This window comes from Amblyomma maculatum, unplaced genomic scaffold, assembly GCF_055883805.1.
Source record: "Amblyomma maculatum isolate TAMU_Amacu unplaced genomic scaffold, ASM5588380v1 scaffold_19, whole genome shotgun sequence".
NCBI classification, from domain to species: Eukaryota; Metazoa; Arthropoda; class Arachnida; order Ixodida; family Ixodidae; genus Amblyomma; species Amblyomma maculatum.
Genome location: NW_028146744.1, coordinates 2,199,744 through 2,216,597, shown reverse-complemented (window position 1 = coordinate 2,216,597; position 16,854 = coordinate 2,199,744). Strand labels below are relative to the sequence as shown.

The following is a 16,854-nucleotide window of genomic DNA, read 5'->3' as shown; positions in this document are numbered from 1 at the left end:
TGCACATCAACTCCTCATTTGGCGTAGCTCGGATGCCATGAACGTCTATCTTTAACTTTCTGCTACGAAATTCCAAATCTTTGACAGTCGCTTTTAGTTGGTGAACGTCACTTGAAGTACATACCGCCTCTAATTTGTCTACACGTCTGTTCAAGGTACTAATGTCTTTTTCTTGTTTAACTTGTCGGTTCAGGATGTCGTCATACTTTTGGGACAATAAATCGATTGAGTCCTTAATTTCCCCAACTTGAGCAGGCAATCCTGCTAGAGCATCAAGCCTTCGAGTTATATTTGCCAGGCAAACAGTTAGCTCAGAGTCCATGTTTCTTCTGTGCCAACCTTTGGCTGTTGATTGACGGCATGCCACGCATCGCCATACCCTGCGCCCGCTCTCGCCTTTGATCTTAAATGTTGACTCCGACCAGCCAGAACAACAACCAATATGATAGCAAGACTTACATTCGCAGCACATCAGGAATTGGCCGTCATCTGGCAGGGGCTCATTGCAGGACTGGCAAGTGTCTGCCATGACTCGTGGACCAGAAGCTCGAGGTATCAGAGTACAAAAAAGATATAAGAGCACATACCACTGAGCAAAGCACGGAACATGGTGGCAACGGCGGTAGCAGTAGCGGAGCGTTAAGCAACGAGTAAGTAAATTTTACCAACCTGAATAAGCAAAAGTAAAAGAGCAGATAAGCCAAGCGTCCTTTCGCCACCGCCGCCCGTGTGTCCAGCTGTAATTCCAGCACAGGAAACGCGACAACACTTGCAAGGGGTGGATGACGTCCATCAGGGCACAGTTCTATTTCTCGTGGCTCTTTACCAACTGCTCTACGGCGGCAGGTTTTGAAATGTTAACTGTCGTGGATAATAATTGTGCACACTGGACCACGACGGGAACTGTACCCTTTTATTTCTCGTGGCTATTTACCAACTGATCCACGGCAGCAGGTTTTCCAAATGTTAACGGTCCTGGGATATTAATTCTGCCATCTGGACCATGACGTGAACGGTACCCTTCTATTTCTCGTGGCTATTTACCAACTGATCCACGGCGGCAGGTTTCCAAATGTTAACTTTCGTGGATATTAATTCTGCTATCTGGACCATGACGGGAACTGTACCCTTCTATTTCTCGTGGCTATTTACCAACTGATCCACGGCAGCAGGTTTTCCAAAGTTAACGGTCTTGGGATATTCTGCCATCTGGACCATGACGTGAACGGTACCCTTCTATTTCTCGTGGCTATTTACCAACTGATCCACGGCGGCAGGTTACCAAATGCTAACTGTTGCGGATATTAATTATCCCATCTTTATCAGGACGGTAACTGTAGCCTTCCATTTCTCGTGGCTATTTACCAACGGATCCCCGGCGGCAGGTTTCCAAACGTTGACTTGCGTGGATTTAATTCTGCCACCTGGACCATGGCGGGAACTGTACCCTTCTATTTCTAGTGTGGTTTTACCAACTAATCTATGGCGGCAAGTCTCCAAATGTTAACTGTTGTGGATATTAAATTTGCCACCTCAACCACGACGGGAACTGTACCCTTCTATTTCTTGTGGCTATATACCAACTGATCCACGGCGGCATGTTTCAAATGTTAACTCTCGTGGATATTAATTCTTCCATCTGAACCATGGCGGGAACTGTACCCTTCTATTTGTAGTGGGTTTTTTGTCAACTACTCTATGGCGGCAGGTTTCGAAATGTTAACTATCATGGATATTATTTCTCTACCTTTGCGGAAACTCTACCCTTCTATTTCTCGTGGCTATTTACCAACTGATCCACATCGGCAGGTTTCCAAATGTGAAATGTGAACGCTACGACTGTGCGACACTGCAACCGTGAGGCGTGCAGCCTTAACAGCCGTCTACGAAATGTCTGCCGGCGTTCACAGCATGTTTTTTAGTGGTATCCATCGGTACGTGTTATTGCAGCGGACGGCGTCCACCCAAGTTTTGAGGGCGTTGCACTGATGGCTAGCCACATACAGCAATCTTTCGGACGTTTCTTTTACACATTGAAGCGATCATGCGCCCACTGGACCGAGAAAGACTGCTCCTTGGACCAACCTGCCAAAGGACCCTGTCATCCATATCGGAACCTACTGCAAAGGAACTGTTCCCTACCAGGACAAATGGAGGCAAGTACACAACGAAACAGCCGCCTTAGACATCTGGCAGCACCCGCTTCCGCACAACTACCCTCTAAGGAGCAAGTCTGCGAACGGAGCGAAGGCTACGCAGAACTCACTAGGCACTGCTTCAAACGGTATGGTGACATCCTCGACCGGTTTTCTTAGGATGAGAAAGTTGATTGACAAGCGCGTCCGCTATCAACTTCATGCGTTTCCTCTAAGTCCATATGTCGCAGCGCCGATTGCTCCGAAAGGCCTTAAACTCGCTTTAAGGCCTACTAGATCTGAAATGTCGAGCCGAAACGCAAATATGTGGAAGGATACTCTAAAGAAAGCATCCTTAGAACTCACGCGAATTGTCATTGATCATTACCAGTCATCCGTTAAACACTTAATGAAAAGGGGACGACAGCTGCGTGCTACTTTCGATTTAACACTTTTGCAGTACACGTTATTAGATTATTATCAAGCAAAAAGGGCTCACAAATGGAAGTTACGAAATCTAACAAGCTGCCGCGTAATAACGTTCCTTCCGCATTCTCCTCAGAAGTGGACGCCAGTGCTAAAGCTCTGTCCCAAACAAACATCGTCCACATATCAAATTGTGCCTCATCTGAAAAAGAATTTGCAGTGCTTTCGCGCGGCTTGAACTTTTGTTCAGCGACACACGGGTATAACGAGTTCCAGCTAGTAAAAGACTTGAAGAACTTCACACGCACTATGAGACTAGGGGAGGTTTTTTCATGAACAGCCCTCTTCTACGCATATGCCGTCAAATTATCAATGGACCCCGCCTCCTCAATGAGACAAATACCTTGACCTATATATATCCGCTGTGCAACAAGACATTCTAAAGGTATACGAAAAGCGCACTACTTTCAAGCATAACTTGTCTGCAGAAGAAAAGAAGGCCATTGATTCACTGCAGAACTGGCATGATATTGTTATCAAGCCCGCAGATAAATGTGGCGCAGTGGTAGTCATGAATAAAAGTGATTATATCGCTGAAGCAGAAAGGCAACCTAATGACACCACGTTTTATAAAAGTTCGGACGCTGATCCTACATGTAAATATAAAGAAATCGTAATAGACAGCATAGCGGAACTTGTCAAAGACGGAAAACTATTCACCAGCGACTACGCCTCGTGTATTCAATTTTGCATTTTTTTGTGTAAAAGATTATTACATAACTTGTGCATGATTGTTGGTAATATCTTAAAAGATGCAATACGCGTTAATCATTACCTTGTGCGCATGTGAGCGGACATTGTGCGTGCAATTGAAAAACTGAAAAACAATTTATGTCCAGTAATATACAGGAAATTGGCCTTGGGCGAAAAGCTACAACGATAGCTTGAGAGATGCCCGAGGCCCAGTAATGGAAGAGCAACAGGACGTCTGACATTAAGGCGAAGATATACATATATAACTTGAAAATTATGAAGCATAGAAAGAGCAGATATATACAAATGAAAGAGCAAGTTAAAAACCAGCACAGTAAATTAACGGCCCACAATAATGTAACAGTATGCACGAAACATAGCAAAACGTAATGAAAATGAAGTGACTATCATTGTAATAATGCTTAAGGCAAGGAACGGAAAGTACAGAGCGACAGTGCGCAATTGATAAAATATAATTGAGGCGGTAAAGATGTTTGAATTGTGTATGCTATAATGGTTTAATATGCACGGTAAATTAAAACGAAGGCTCTGGTTACCGTATAGCGTCCTCGTTCGAGGAACGTCCCATATTTGTTTACTTCTGGTGTGAAAGGGTTTTTCGTAATGCTTAAGTCCAGATATATTCTTCAAGAAGTCAGTTAAGCATTGAGGCGACAATTTAAGGCAGTGAAGTAGACGATATTCAAACATCGTATGCACACGATGAAATAATGTTTCTGTGTGGGCAGTGTAGCACGCACCAGCAGTCAGTCTAATCGCCTTCTTTTGGAGACCGAGTATGATGTTTAAATTTGTTTTGGATGTTGTACCCCAAACGAGGTGTCAGTAGTTTATGTGTGATTGAATTACAGCGTGATAAATAAGGAGCTTATGCTTTGGGGAAAGTTCGTTATGCAGTCTCGAGAGGAGACCAACAGATCTTGTAAGCTTGCTTTCAATATACATTATATGGTCAGACCACCTCATGCGAGAGTCGAATACAACACCGAGTGATTTGAGCTTGTCTACAATTTCAATAATGTTATTTTCTAGATGCGTAGTATTGTTTACTGTAATCCAGGCTAAGGGGGGGCGAAAAAGGCTGCTTTGGCCTTGTTAGAGTTAACTACCACACCATTAGCTGTGAACCGTTTGTGGAGAGCACAAAGAACCAGATTTGCACGATTAGTTCATCGGCAGAAGATCCCCTAAGAAAAAAACTTGTGTCGTCAGCGTACTGAGTACAAGTGGTATGATAGGCTATGCTCGCAAGGTCGTTAGCATAGACATTAAAGAGGAACGGGCCAAGACGGCTACCTTGCGGGACACCACATTCAATGAAAAGGGAGCTAGACTTGCGATTATCGACCGAAACGACCTGCTGGCGCATGTTTAAATAAGAACGAAAGAGATGGAAGGAAAGACCACGGACACCATAGCTTTCAAGTTTACAGAGTAGTATTTCATGATTAAGAAGGTCGAAAGCTTTTGTAAAGTCGATGAAAATACCAAGGGTCCAACTTTTAGCTTCGATATTATTTAAAATAATTTCCTTTTGCAAGAGTAAAGCAGATTGCGTGGACTTGCCCTTTCGAAATCCAAACTGACTGGCATTTATTAAGGCATATTTAGAAAAGAACCCATCGATTCTCTTGAGCATCACTTTTTCAAGAGCCTTTGAAAAAACAGGGAGAATAGAAATTGGCCTATAGTTTGTCATCTTGTTTCTATCGCCTCCTTTGAAAATAACAGTTACGTTTGCATATTTCATTCGTGTAGGAAATATTGCTGATGTGAGCGCAAGTTAAAGATGTAGCTTAGGCATGGTGCTAAGAGATCCGCAACAAATTTAACTGGTTTAATTTGGAAGCCATCGAAATCGGTGCAACTTGTAGCTTTTAGGTTTATTATAACGCTAAAAACTTCCTCGCTGGTCGCTAAATGAAAAGCAAAAGTGTCTAAACCTGTATTTTGGAAAAACCGAAATGCTTCAACCCCGGAACCACTCGGCCTAAAGCTTGTGAAAAAGTAATTGAACTTTTCTGCCAGCAAAGAGCGGGACTAGGGCAAGCCATCGATCACAAGCTGACCTAAGTGCGTATATTTATTCTCGTTTAGAAATGATTCATTTAACAGTTTCCAAAATAATTTCGGACCTTCCCTGCTAGTGAGGATACGCGATTGGTAGGCAGATTTAGATCTTCGCAGTTTGTTACTTAACTTGTTGCGGTATTTTTTGAAAGCTGTAAGGTGATCAGGGTTCCGAGTGACATAAAGCGCTTGAAGAGCCTATACTTATGATTCATCATTTTGACGTGTTTGAAATCACCCAAGGTTTACAGAGTTTCGTGTTTAATTTCTTTGTTTTCCAGGGAAAACACTTATTGTAAATGTCTTTCAAAGTACTTATAAAGAGCTCATAAGATTCATCAAAGGAAAAACAGGCAAAAGCGCAGTTCCAGTCTGCAACGCGTACAGATTCGAGAAATCGGGCAAGTGTCACATCAGCTATACATTGATAAGCAAAACTATTTGGTTGTGCGTAACTTGGTGAGCAGCCATGTGGAGCGGATACGAAAATGGCACAGCGGTCACTAAGGCAATAGCACCAGCAGAAATGGCGGGGGAGACAATGTCTACCATAAAAAAGGTTAATTTTACTGATTGACGTCGGTGTTATATCCTTGTGGGTGTAGTGATAAGATTTGTAAAACCATTGGAAGCAATTGTGTAATTCAAATGGCGATTTATACTAGAAGGTTCAAGTGTATTAATGTTGAGGTCGCCACCAATAATAGTAGAGTATTGGACTTCAGCGGCAAAATCAAGAAATTTGTCGAGATGTGTTAAGAACTTATCTGGGTCACCTGACGGCGGCCTGTAAACGATAGAAACCACTTTGTCCGCAGTCTTCAGCGCGAGGATTTCACAGTCAGGAGTCATAGAGAACTCAGGTAATACTTCGCTATGAAGGCAACTGTTCTTTACGTAAATGGCAACACCCCCTCCACGAGAGGGGCGATTCAGGATCATAGCCGGGAAATTTCACTAAGTCAGCATCGCATACGGCCCACGTTTTAGTTAGCAGAATTGAACAAAATTGTGCTGCAGACTCTCAAAAAAATATGAGAAGTCATCAAACTTGTTATGCAGAGACCGGACATCAATATGTAAGGCAGAGAAATTATTTAGGTCGAGGCAACCGTTTACTTTATGGGGAAGTAGTAATTCCTGATACTCCATATTTAGTTTTCATTTTACGACGAGTTATTGGGCTAGCAGAGCAAGGTCACTCTCTAACCGAATGGCAAAGGCGGAGTACCTTTCCTTCCTTCTAACCAATATTTTGCCATTGCCATGCCAAGCAAATTTGAAGCCAAATCGTTTCGCCTGTTCTTTTACGATTCCAAGGAGGTCTCGCGAATACTTGGTCATGTTCACTTTGACAAAGACAGAGCTGTATACATCATGGAAGGCGCTCCTTTTGGCGAACCATTTGTCCCTCAGCTCCTGACGAGAAAATCGAACAAGAATGATGGGAGTTCTGTCCTTTTTCGCGAGCAGTCTATGCATGGTCATGACATCCTGTTGCAATAGTGGTTCAACAGAAACCTCGGCACCCACTTCATTAATCTTAGCCAGTAGGTCTTCCTGTTCACTCTGAATAACACCATAAAACTCTAGGTTTAAACACCGACTACGCCATTCCAGGTCATTGACACTAGACTTGATCTCGATCAAATCAGACCCAGCAGAGTTGCTTTCCAGCCCTGTAATTCGCTATGTATCTGCATGTCATGCCGAAAATGTACTGCATGAGCGCCACACGCACCATTACAACATGATGCAACCTCTTTGACAATGCATTATTTGTAGTTGTGCGCGCATTTTATTCTATTGTTACTCCAGTGTTACTACTTGGCACATGTGCTTCGATAGCGCATGTATTAAAGCGGAAAGCACCGGCTGCTTTGCGCATTAATTGACGAAGGCCGGGCCCCAGCCGAAACGTCGTAAGTAAACCGTTGTGTTCGTTTGTGCACCCCCACCTCATCTTCCACATATTTCTTGATCCTGGAAGATTTTACGATATATATATATATATATTTATATATATATAAGCAGATCAATTGAGGGGAAATGAGTGTTCTCGTTATAATACATGAAGGAAAGATGCCAACAGTCGGCGAGGCCAAGGAAAGCGTTGGGGATGGTACTTTATGTCTTTTTTTTAATGTTTACTTGGATAATCACAGAAATTAGTAATGTAATCTGTTTAGGGGAAATATAATTAAACACAAAGTAGAAGAAAAACAACGTGCCGATGGTGGGAACCGAACCCACGACCTCCGAATATCGCGTCCGGTGCTCTTCCAACTGAGCTACATCGGCCGCTGTCCCCCCTGCTACTTGCTTGGATATTTATGTTGTCTGTATACGAACCTTGGATGGATGGATGGAATATAGGAGCGTCCCTTTTGAAACGGGGTGGTAGCAGTAGCTATCATGCTCATTTTTCTCCCTATATCTTAATTATTATTTAACGAGAACCCTCATTTCCCCTTAATTGATCTGCTTGTAGCTTACGAGGGTCTCGGTTCTGGCAGTCTTGAAGCCATAGGTAGAGTAAGAGGGTTCTAGCACAGCCTTCGCCAACGCTCTTGATCACGTTCTACGTGACGCTGGCGGTAACAAAGGACGTTCCACGTCCGCCGCACTAACTGAGGGTGGCGCTGGTGAACACTCTCAAGGTTCGTATACAGACAACATAAATACCCAAGCAAGAAGCAGGGGGGACAGCGGCCGATGTAGCTCAGTTCGAAGAGCGCGGACGCGATATTCGGAGGTCGTGGGTTCGGTTCCCACCATCGGCACGTTGTTTTTTCTTCTATTTTGTGTTTATTTATGTTTCTCCTAAGCAGATTACATTACTAATTTCTGCGATTATCCAAGTAAACATTAAAAAAAAGACAAAGTACCATCCCCAACGCTTTCCTTGGCCTCGCCGACTGTTGGCTTCTTTCCTTCATGTATTATAACGAGAACCCTCATTTCCCCTTAATTGATCTGCTTATAGCTTCCGAGCGTCTTCGTTCTGGCAGTCTTGAAGCCATAGGTAGCGTAAAAGGGTTCTAGCACAGCTTTTGCCCTCGCTCTTGATCACGCTCTACGTGACGCTGGCGGTAACAAAGGACGTTCCACGTCCGCCGCCATGGCTGAGGGTGGCGCTGGTGAACACTCTCAAGGTTCGTATACAGACAACATAAATACCCAAGCAAGTAGCAGGGGCGACAGCGGCCGATGTAGCTCAATTGGAAGAGCACCGGACACAATATTCGGAGGTCGTGGGTTCGGTTCCCACCATCGGCACGCTGTTTTTTCTTCTACTTTATGTTTATTTATATTTCCCCTAAACAGATTACATTACTAATTTCTGCGATTATACAAGTAAACATTAAAAAAAAGACAAAGTACCATCCCCAACGCTTTCCTTGCCCTCGCCGACTGTTGGCTTCTTTACTTTATGTATTATAAAGAGAACCCTCATTTCCCCTTAATTGATATGCTGGTAGCTTACGAGGGTCTCGGTTCTGGCAGTCTTGAAGCCATAGGTAGCATAAGAGGGTTCTAGCACAACTTTCGCCCTCGCTCTTGATCACGTTCTACGTGACGCTGGCGGTAACAAAGGAAGTTCCATGTCTGCCACTATGGCTGAGGGTGGCGCTGGCGAACACTCTCAAGGTTCGTATACAGACAACATAAATATCCAAGCAAGTAGCAGGGGTGACAGCGGCCGGTGTAGCTCAGTAGGAAGAGCACCGGACGCGATATTCGGAGGTCGTGGGTTCGGTTCCCACCATCGGCGCGTTGCTTTTTCTTCTAGTTTGTGTTTAATTATCTTTCCCCTAAACAGATTACATTACTAATTTCTGTGAGTATCCAAGTAAACATTAAAAAAAGACATAAAATACCATCTCCAACGCTTTGCTTGGCCTCGCCGACTGTTGGCTTCTTTCCTTCATGTATTATAACGAGAACCCTCATTTCCCCTTAATTGATCTGCTTGTAGCTTACGAGGGTCTCGGTTCTAGCAGTCTTGAAGATATAGGTAGCGTAAGAGGGTTCTAGCACAGCTTTTGCCCTCGCTCTTGATCACGTTCTACGTGACGCTGGCGGTAACAAACGACGTTCCACGTCCACCGCTATGGCTGAGGGTGGCGATGGTAAACACTCTCAAGGTTCGTATACAGACGACATAAATACCCAAGCAAGTAGCAGGGGGGACTGCGGCCGATGTAGCTCGGTTGGAAGAGCACTGGATGCGATATTCGTAGGTCGTGGGTACGGTTCCCAACATCGGCACGTTGCTTTTTCTTCTACTTTCTGTTTAATTATCTTTCCCCTAAAGAGATTACATTACTCATTTCTGTGATTATCCAAGTAAACATTAAAAAAAAGACATAAAGTACCATCCCCAACGCTTTCCTTGGCATCGCCGACTGTTGGCTTCTTTCCATCATGTCTTATAACGAGAATCCTCATTTCCCCTTAATTGATCTGCTTGTAGCTTACGAGGGTCTCGGTTCTGGCAGTCTTGAAGCCATAGGTAGCGCAAGAGGGTTCTAGCACAGCTTTCGCTTTGCTCTTGATCACGATCTACGTGACGCTGGCGGTAACAAAGGACGTTCCACGTCCGCCGCTATGGCTTAGGGTGGCGCTGGTGAACACGTAAGGTTCGTATACAGACGACATAAATAACCGAGCAAGTAGCAGGGGGGACAGCGGCCGATGTAGCTCGGTTGGAAGAGCACTGGATGCAATATTAGTAGGTCGTGGGTACGGTTCCCAACATCGGCACGTTGTTTTTTCTTCTACTTTGTGTTTAATTATCTTTCCCCTAAACAGATTACATTACTAATTTCTGTGATTATCCAAGTAAACATTAAAAAATAGGACATAAAGTACCATCCCTAATGCTTTCCTTGGCATCGCCAACTGTTGGCTTCTTTCCTTCATGTATTATAACGAGAACCCTCATTTCCCCTTAATTGATCTGCTTGTAGCTTACGAGGGTCTCGGTTCTGGCAGTCTTGAAGCCATAGGAAGGATAAGAGGTTTCTAGCACAGCTTTCGCCCTCGCTCTTGATCACGTTCTACGTGACGCTGGCGATAACAAATGACGTTCCACGTCCGCCGCTATGGCTGAGGATGGCGCTGGTGAACACTCTCAACGTTCGTATAAAGACAACATAAATACCCAAGCAAGTAGCAGGGGAGACAGCGGCCGATGTAGCTCAGTTGGAAGAGCACCGGACGCGATATTCGGAGGTCGTGGGTACGGTTCCCACCATCAGCACATTGTTTTTCTTCTACTTTGTGTTTAATTATCTTTCTCCTAAACAGATTACATTACTAATTTCTGTGATTATCCAAGTAAACATTTACAAAAAAGACAAAGTACCATCCCCAACGCTTTCCTTGGCCTCGCCGACTGTTGGCTTCTTTCCTTCATGTATTATAACGAGAACCCTCATTTCCCCTTAATTGATCTGCTTGTAGCTTACGAGGGTCTCGGTTCTGGCAGTCTTGAAGCCATAGGTAGCGTAAGAGGGTTCTAGCACAGCTTTCGCCCTCGCTCTTGATCACGTTCTACGTGACGCTGGCGGTAACAAAGGACGTTCCACGTCCGCCGCTATGGCTGAGGACGGCGCTGGTAAACACTCTCAAGGTTCGTATACAGACAACATAAATACCCAAGCAAGTAGCAGGGGGGACAGCGGCCGATGTAGCTCATTTGGAAGAGAACCGGACGCGATATTCGGAGGTCGTGGGCAAGGTTCCCACCATCGGCACGTTGTTTTTTCTTCGACTTTGTGTTTATCTTTCCCCTAAACAGATTATATTACTAATTTCGGTGATTATCCAAGTAAACATTAAAAAAAGACATAAAGTACCATCCCCAACGCTTTCCTTGGCCTCGCCGACTGTTGGCTTCCTTCCTTCATGTATTATAACGAGAACCCTCATTTCCCCTTAATTGATCTGCTTGTAGCTTACGAGGGTCTCGGTTCTGGCAGTCTTGAAGCCATAGGTAGCGTAAGAGGGTTCTAGCACAGCTTTCGCTTTGCTCTTGATCACGATCTACGTGACGCTGGCGGTAACAAAGGACGTTCCACGTCCGCCGCTATGGCTGAGGGTGGCGCTGGTGAACACTCTCAAGGTTCGTATACAGACAACATAAATACCCAAGCAAGTAGCAGGTGGGACAGCGGCGGATGTAGCTCAGTTGGAAGAGCACCGGACGCGATATTCGGAGGTCGTGGGTTCGTTGCCACCATCGGCACGTTGTTTTTTCTTCTAGTTTGTGTTTAATTATCTTTCCCCTAAACAGATTACTTTACTAATTTCTGTGAGTATCCAAGTAAACATTAAAAAAAGACATAAAGTACCATCTCCAACGCTTTCCTTGGCCTCGCCGACTGTTGGCTTCTTTCCTTCATGTATTATAACGAGAACCCTCATTTCCTCTTAATTGATCTGCTTGTAGCTTACGAGGGTCTCGGTTCTAGCAGTCTTGAAGATATAGGAAGCGTAAGAAGGTTCTAGCACAGCTTTCGCCCTCGCTCTTGATCACGTTCTACGTGACGCTGGCGGTAACAAACGACGTTCCACGTCCGCCGCTATGGCTGAGGGTGGCGCTGGTACACTCTCGAGGTTCGTATACAGACAACATAAATACCCAAGCAAGTAGCAGGGGGGACAGCGGCCGATGTAGCTCAGTTGGAAGAGCACGGGACGCGATATTCGGAGGTCGTGGGTTCGGTTCCCACCATCGGCACGTTGTTTTTTCTTCTACTTTGTGTTTAATTATCTTTCCCCTAAACAGATTACATTACTAATTTCTGTGATTATCCAAGTAAACATTTACAAAAAAGACAAAGTACCATCCCCAATGCTTTCCTTGGCCTCGCCGACTGTTGGCTTCTTTCCTTCATGTATTATAACGAGAACCCTCATTTCCCCTTAATTGATCTGCTTGTAGCTTACGAGGGTCTCGGTTCTGGCAGTCTTGAAGCCATAGGAAGGATAAGAGGGTTCTAGCACAGCTTTCGCCCTCGCTCTTGATCACGTTCTACGTGACGCTGGCGATAACAAATGACGTTCCACATCCGCCGCTATGGCTGAGGATGGCGCTGGTGAGCACTCTCAAGGTTCGTATACAGACAACATAAATACCCAAGCAAGTAGCAAGGGGGACAGCGGCCGATGTAGCTCAGTTGGAAGAGCACCGGACGCGATATTCGGAGGTCGTGGTTTCGGTTCCCACTATCGGCACATTGTTTTTCTTCTACTTTGTGTTTAATTATCTTTCCCCTAAACAGATTACATTACTAATTTCTGTGATTATCCAAGTAAACATTTTAAAAAAAGACAAAGTACCATCCCCAACACTTTCCTTGGCCTCGCCGACTGTTGGCTTCTTTCCTACATGTATTATAACGAGAACCCTTATTTCCCCTTAATTGACCTGCTTGTAGCTTACGGGGGTCTCGGTTCTGGCAGTCTTGAAGTCATAGGAAGGATAACAGGGTTCTAGCACAGCTTTCGCCCTCGCTCTTGATCACGTTCTACGTGTCGCTGGCGATAACAAATGACGTTCCACGTCCGCCGCTATGGCTGAGGATGGCGCTGGTGAGCACACTCAAGGTTCGTATACAGACAACATAAATATCCAAGCAAGTAGCAGGGGGGGCAGCGGCCAATGTAGCTCAGTTGGAAGAGAACCGGACGCGATATTCGGAGGTCGTGGGCTCGGTTCCCACCATCGGCACGTTGTTTTTTTCTTCTACTTTGTGTTTATTTATCTTTCCCCTAAACAGATTACATTACTAATTTCTGTGATTATCCAAGTAAACATTAAAAAAAGACAAAGTACCATCCCCAATGCATTCCTTGGCCTCGCCGACTCTTGGCTTCTTTCCTTCATGTATTATAACGAGAACCCTCATTTCCCCTTAATTGATCTGCTTGTACTTTACGTGGGTCTCAGTTCTGGCAGTCTTGAAGCCATAGGTAGCGTAAGAGGGTTCTAGCACAGCTTTCGCTTTGCTCTTGATCACGATCTACGTGACGCTGACGGTAACAAAGGACGTTCCACGTCCGCCGCTATGGCTTAGGGTGGCGCTGGTGAACACGTAAGGTTCGCATACAGACAACATAAATAACCGAGCAAGTAGCAGGTCTCGGTTCTAGCAGTCTTGAAGATATAGGTAGCGTAAGAGGGTTCTAGCACAGCTTTTGCCCTCGCTCTTGATCACGTTCTACGTGACGCTGGCGGTAACAAACGACGTTCCACGTCCGCCGCTATGGCTGAGGGTGGCGATGGTAAACACTCTCAAGGTTCGTATACAGACGACATAAATACCCAAGCAAGTAGCAGGGGGGACTGCGGCCGATGTAGCTCGGTTGGAAGAGCACTGGATGCGATATTCGTAGGTCGTGGGTACGGTTCCCAACATCGGCACGTTGCTTTTTCTTCTACTTTCTGTTTAATTATCTTTCCCCTAAAGAGATTACATTACTCATTTCTGTGATTACCCAAGTAAACATTAAAAAAAAGACATAAAGTACCATCCCCAACGCTTTCCTTGGCCTCGCCGACTGTTGGCTTCTTTCCTTCATATATCGTATATATATATATATATATATATATATATATATATATATATATATATATAGGTTGCGAGAACATAACGTACTAGACTGCTGAAAGAGTATATAGCGAAGATACGCTTCATTAAAGGAAACATTTTTTATTTTTCATTTCACTCGACGTTTCGATCGGAGACTGATCTTTCTCATGAGTGAATCTTCTTGGATCGTGTTGCCGCTTTTAAGCGTTTGGACACAGACCACACCAGGGTAGGAAAACAAAATGTGAGAGACAGACCAAAGAGACAGATGCAGTAGCGAAGGATGATGTCCAGGTGTGCCATCCCAGGCGCAGCTCCGAGCTCGACAGGCCTGTCGAATTGCGCTGACACAGGTGCCTGGACGCATAGCCTCTGCTGGGAAAGAATGCGGGCTATTGTCACCCTTCCTGGCCAGGACGGCGGAAGAGTGGGGGTAGGGAGAAAGGGATCGCCACAATTGTTGCCACTGCAACTGGAAATGAAAGAGGGGGGGTGGAGGTGGATAAGGGAAGGTGTTAGCTTAGAAAAAAGTCGGAAGCAAGCGAAAAAAAAACAAAGGGGGGGGGGGGGGGCGGTAGGTGGTCAGTGGCCTTGACAAGACGAGAACACGAGGATAGACAAAGGGCATGAACAACTCGGGCGAATAAAGAATGTAATGTACTCTCCACATATATATATATATATATATATATATATATATATATATATATATATATATATATATATATATATATATATATATATATATATATATGTAAGCCCGCGTTAGCCTTTCTAACTGGTGCCGTACGATTAGTGGAACGCTCCTGATTCCTTTTGTCGAAGCGGTCTTGAAAGAAACGTGTTCCCGCGTAACGACCGGCGATAATCAGTCTTCTTTTGCCATGTCAGTGTCCGCCACAGCAGAAATGTTACTTCATGGAGATCAGCGATATTTGGCCGACATTACAGCACCAAGCCGCGACGATTCGCGCCAATTAGTGCCGTCTGTTAATATTAACCGATTAACGCCGCCCACGATCCCGAACAAGGCAAACGACCGAGATGATGGACGGAAGAGCTCCGGACAGGAGGGAGAGGATATGCGGCAGGCAACGCTCAGCCTTGCTCTGGGTTAGGTCGGGAGAGCAAGAGCACGCGCCTGTGGCGTAATTAATTTTTTTTTATTTCCTTCATGGCGCTAAGTTTTTAATGAGGATAGACAAAGGGCATGACCAACTCGGGCGAATAAAAAAGGTAATGTACTGTCCATCAAAGAGTAAGGCGGCTGGAAGCGTGCTACTGGGTAAGTCGTCCTAATATGAAAAAAAGAAACGTGAGTGTCAGAGAAACATGTTTTATTCTCATTTTCAATGTTTCTGCCTAGAAACTTGAGAAGAAAAGCACCGATTTCTATTCGTTCCTTTAAATTACTCCCAGCTTCATTTCCATGCTCAGACAAGAGGGTGGGACATTTTTAGAGGTTTCATTCGAACTGAACAGACTAATTTTTTTTAACAAACCTTACAAACCTGGCCACATTGATACATCCAAACGGTAGTGTACAGTGTTCAATAGTTAGAGGAAAAAGTGACCATTTAGAGATGCCACAGCGAGGTCACAAGTATTCGATACATTTCTCAATTATTTGTGCGAAGATCCTATGTTTCCATTCTGCTATGAAATAAATTAAATCCCAGTGCAGAAACACGTTGACTATTTAACAGTAACAGTGACCGGATGCCAGCGAAAGGTTGCATGCCGCAACACTCTCATAACCCGAGTATCTCGAGTAGATAAAACGAATAGTGTAATATTTTTTTACCTTTTGAGCAGATAAAACCAACCACGATGTAGTGTAATATTTTTTACCTTTTAAATAGATCAAATGCATAGCGATGTAGTATCATCAGCATCATAATTATTGACATCATCATCAGCCAGACAATACCCACTGCAGGGAAAAGGACTCTCCCATTTTCTTTTAATTAAACCGATCCTGAGCTAGCTGCATCCACTTGACCCCTGCGAAGTTTTTAATCTCATCCAACTACATAATCTTCTGCTGCCCCCTGCTACGCTTACCTTCCTTCGGAATCCAACTGGTCACTCCTAGAGACCATCAATTATCCTCTCATCGAACTACATGCCCTACCCATGTCCATTTCTTCTTCTTAATTTCCGCTAGAATGTCGGTAACTTGAGTTAATTCTCTGACCCACTCTGCACGCTTCCTATCTCATGATGTTACCCCTACCATTTTTAGTTCCATAGCGTTCTGGGTGGACCTCAAATTAAGTAGAACCCTCTTGGTTAGCCTCAACGTTTTAGCCCCATAGGTGAGTACAGCTAAGATGCAACTGCTGTATACTTTCCTCTTGAGCGATACCGGTAAGCTGCTAGTCATAATCTGCGAGTGCTTACCAAATGCGCTCCATCCCAATCTTATTCTTCATGTTATTTCATTTTCATGGTCCGGATCTGCAGTTACTACCTGTCCTAAGCATATGTATTCGCCTACTGCTTCGCTACCTAACGTAAACTGCTGTTCCTTCCCGAGGCTGTTGAACATTACCTTAGACTTCTGCATATTCATTTTTAAGCCTACCTTTCTACTTTTCCTGCTTAGGTCATCAATCATTATTTGCAGTTCATCCCCTGAGTTGCTTAGCAAGGCAACGTCATCAGCAAATCGCAAATTACTGAGGTATTCTTCATCTACTGTTATCCCTAACTGCTCCCATTCCAAGTCTCTGAATACGTCCTCTAAGCAAGCTGTGAATAGTACCGGGGAGATTGTGTCTCCTTAAATCCTTTTTTTATGGGAATTTTGTTACTTTCTTTATGCAGAACTATGGTTGGTGTGC

At 44.4% G+C, this 16,854-nt stretch overlaps 1 protein-coding gene and 1 non-coding gene across 2 annotated transcripts in view; both read left to right on the top strand.

Annotated features, from left to right (window-relative positions):
• LOC146171570 (cGMP-dependent protein kinase, isozyme 1-like) overlaps positions 1–16,854 on the top strand; it is a 317,967-nt gene that overhangs the window by 56,171 nt on the left and 244,942 nt on the right. The gene's annotated exons all lie outside the window — the stretch shown is intronic.
• TRNAL-CAA (transfer RNA leucine (anticodon CAA)) lies at positions 8,612–8,684 on the top strand. The gene has a single exon. It is a non-coding gene; the product is annotated as a tRNA-Leu (tRNA).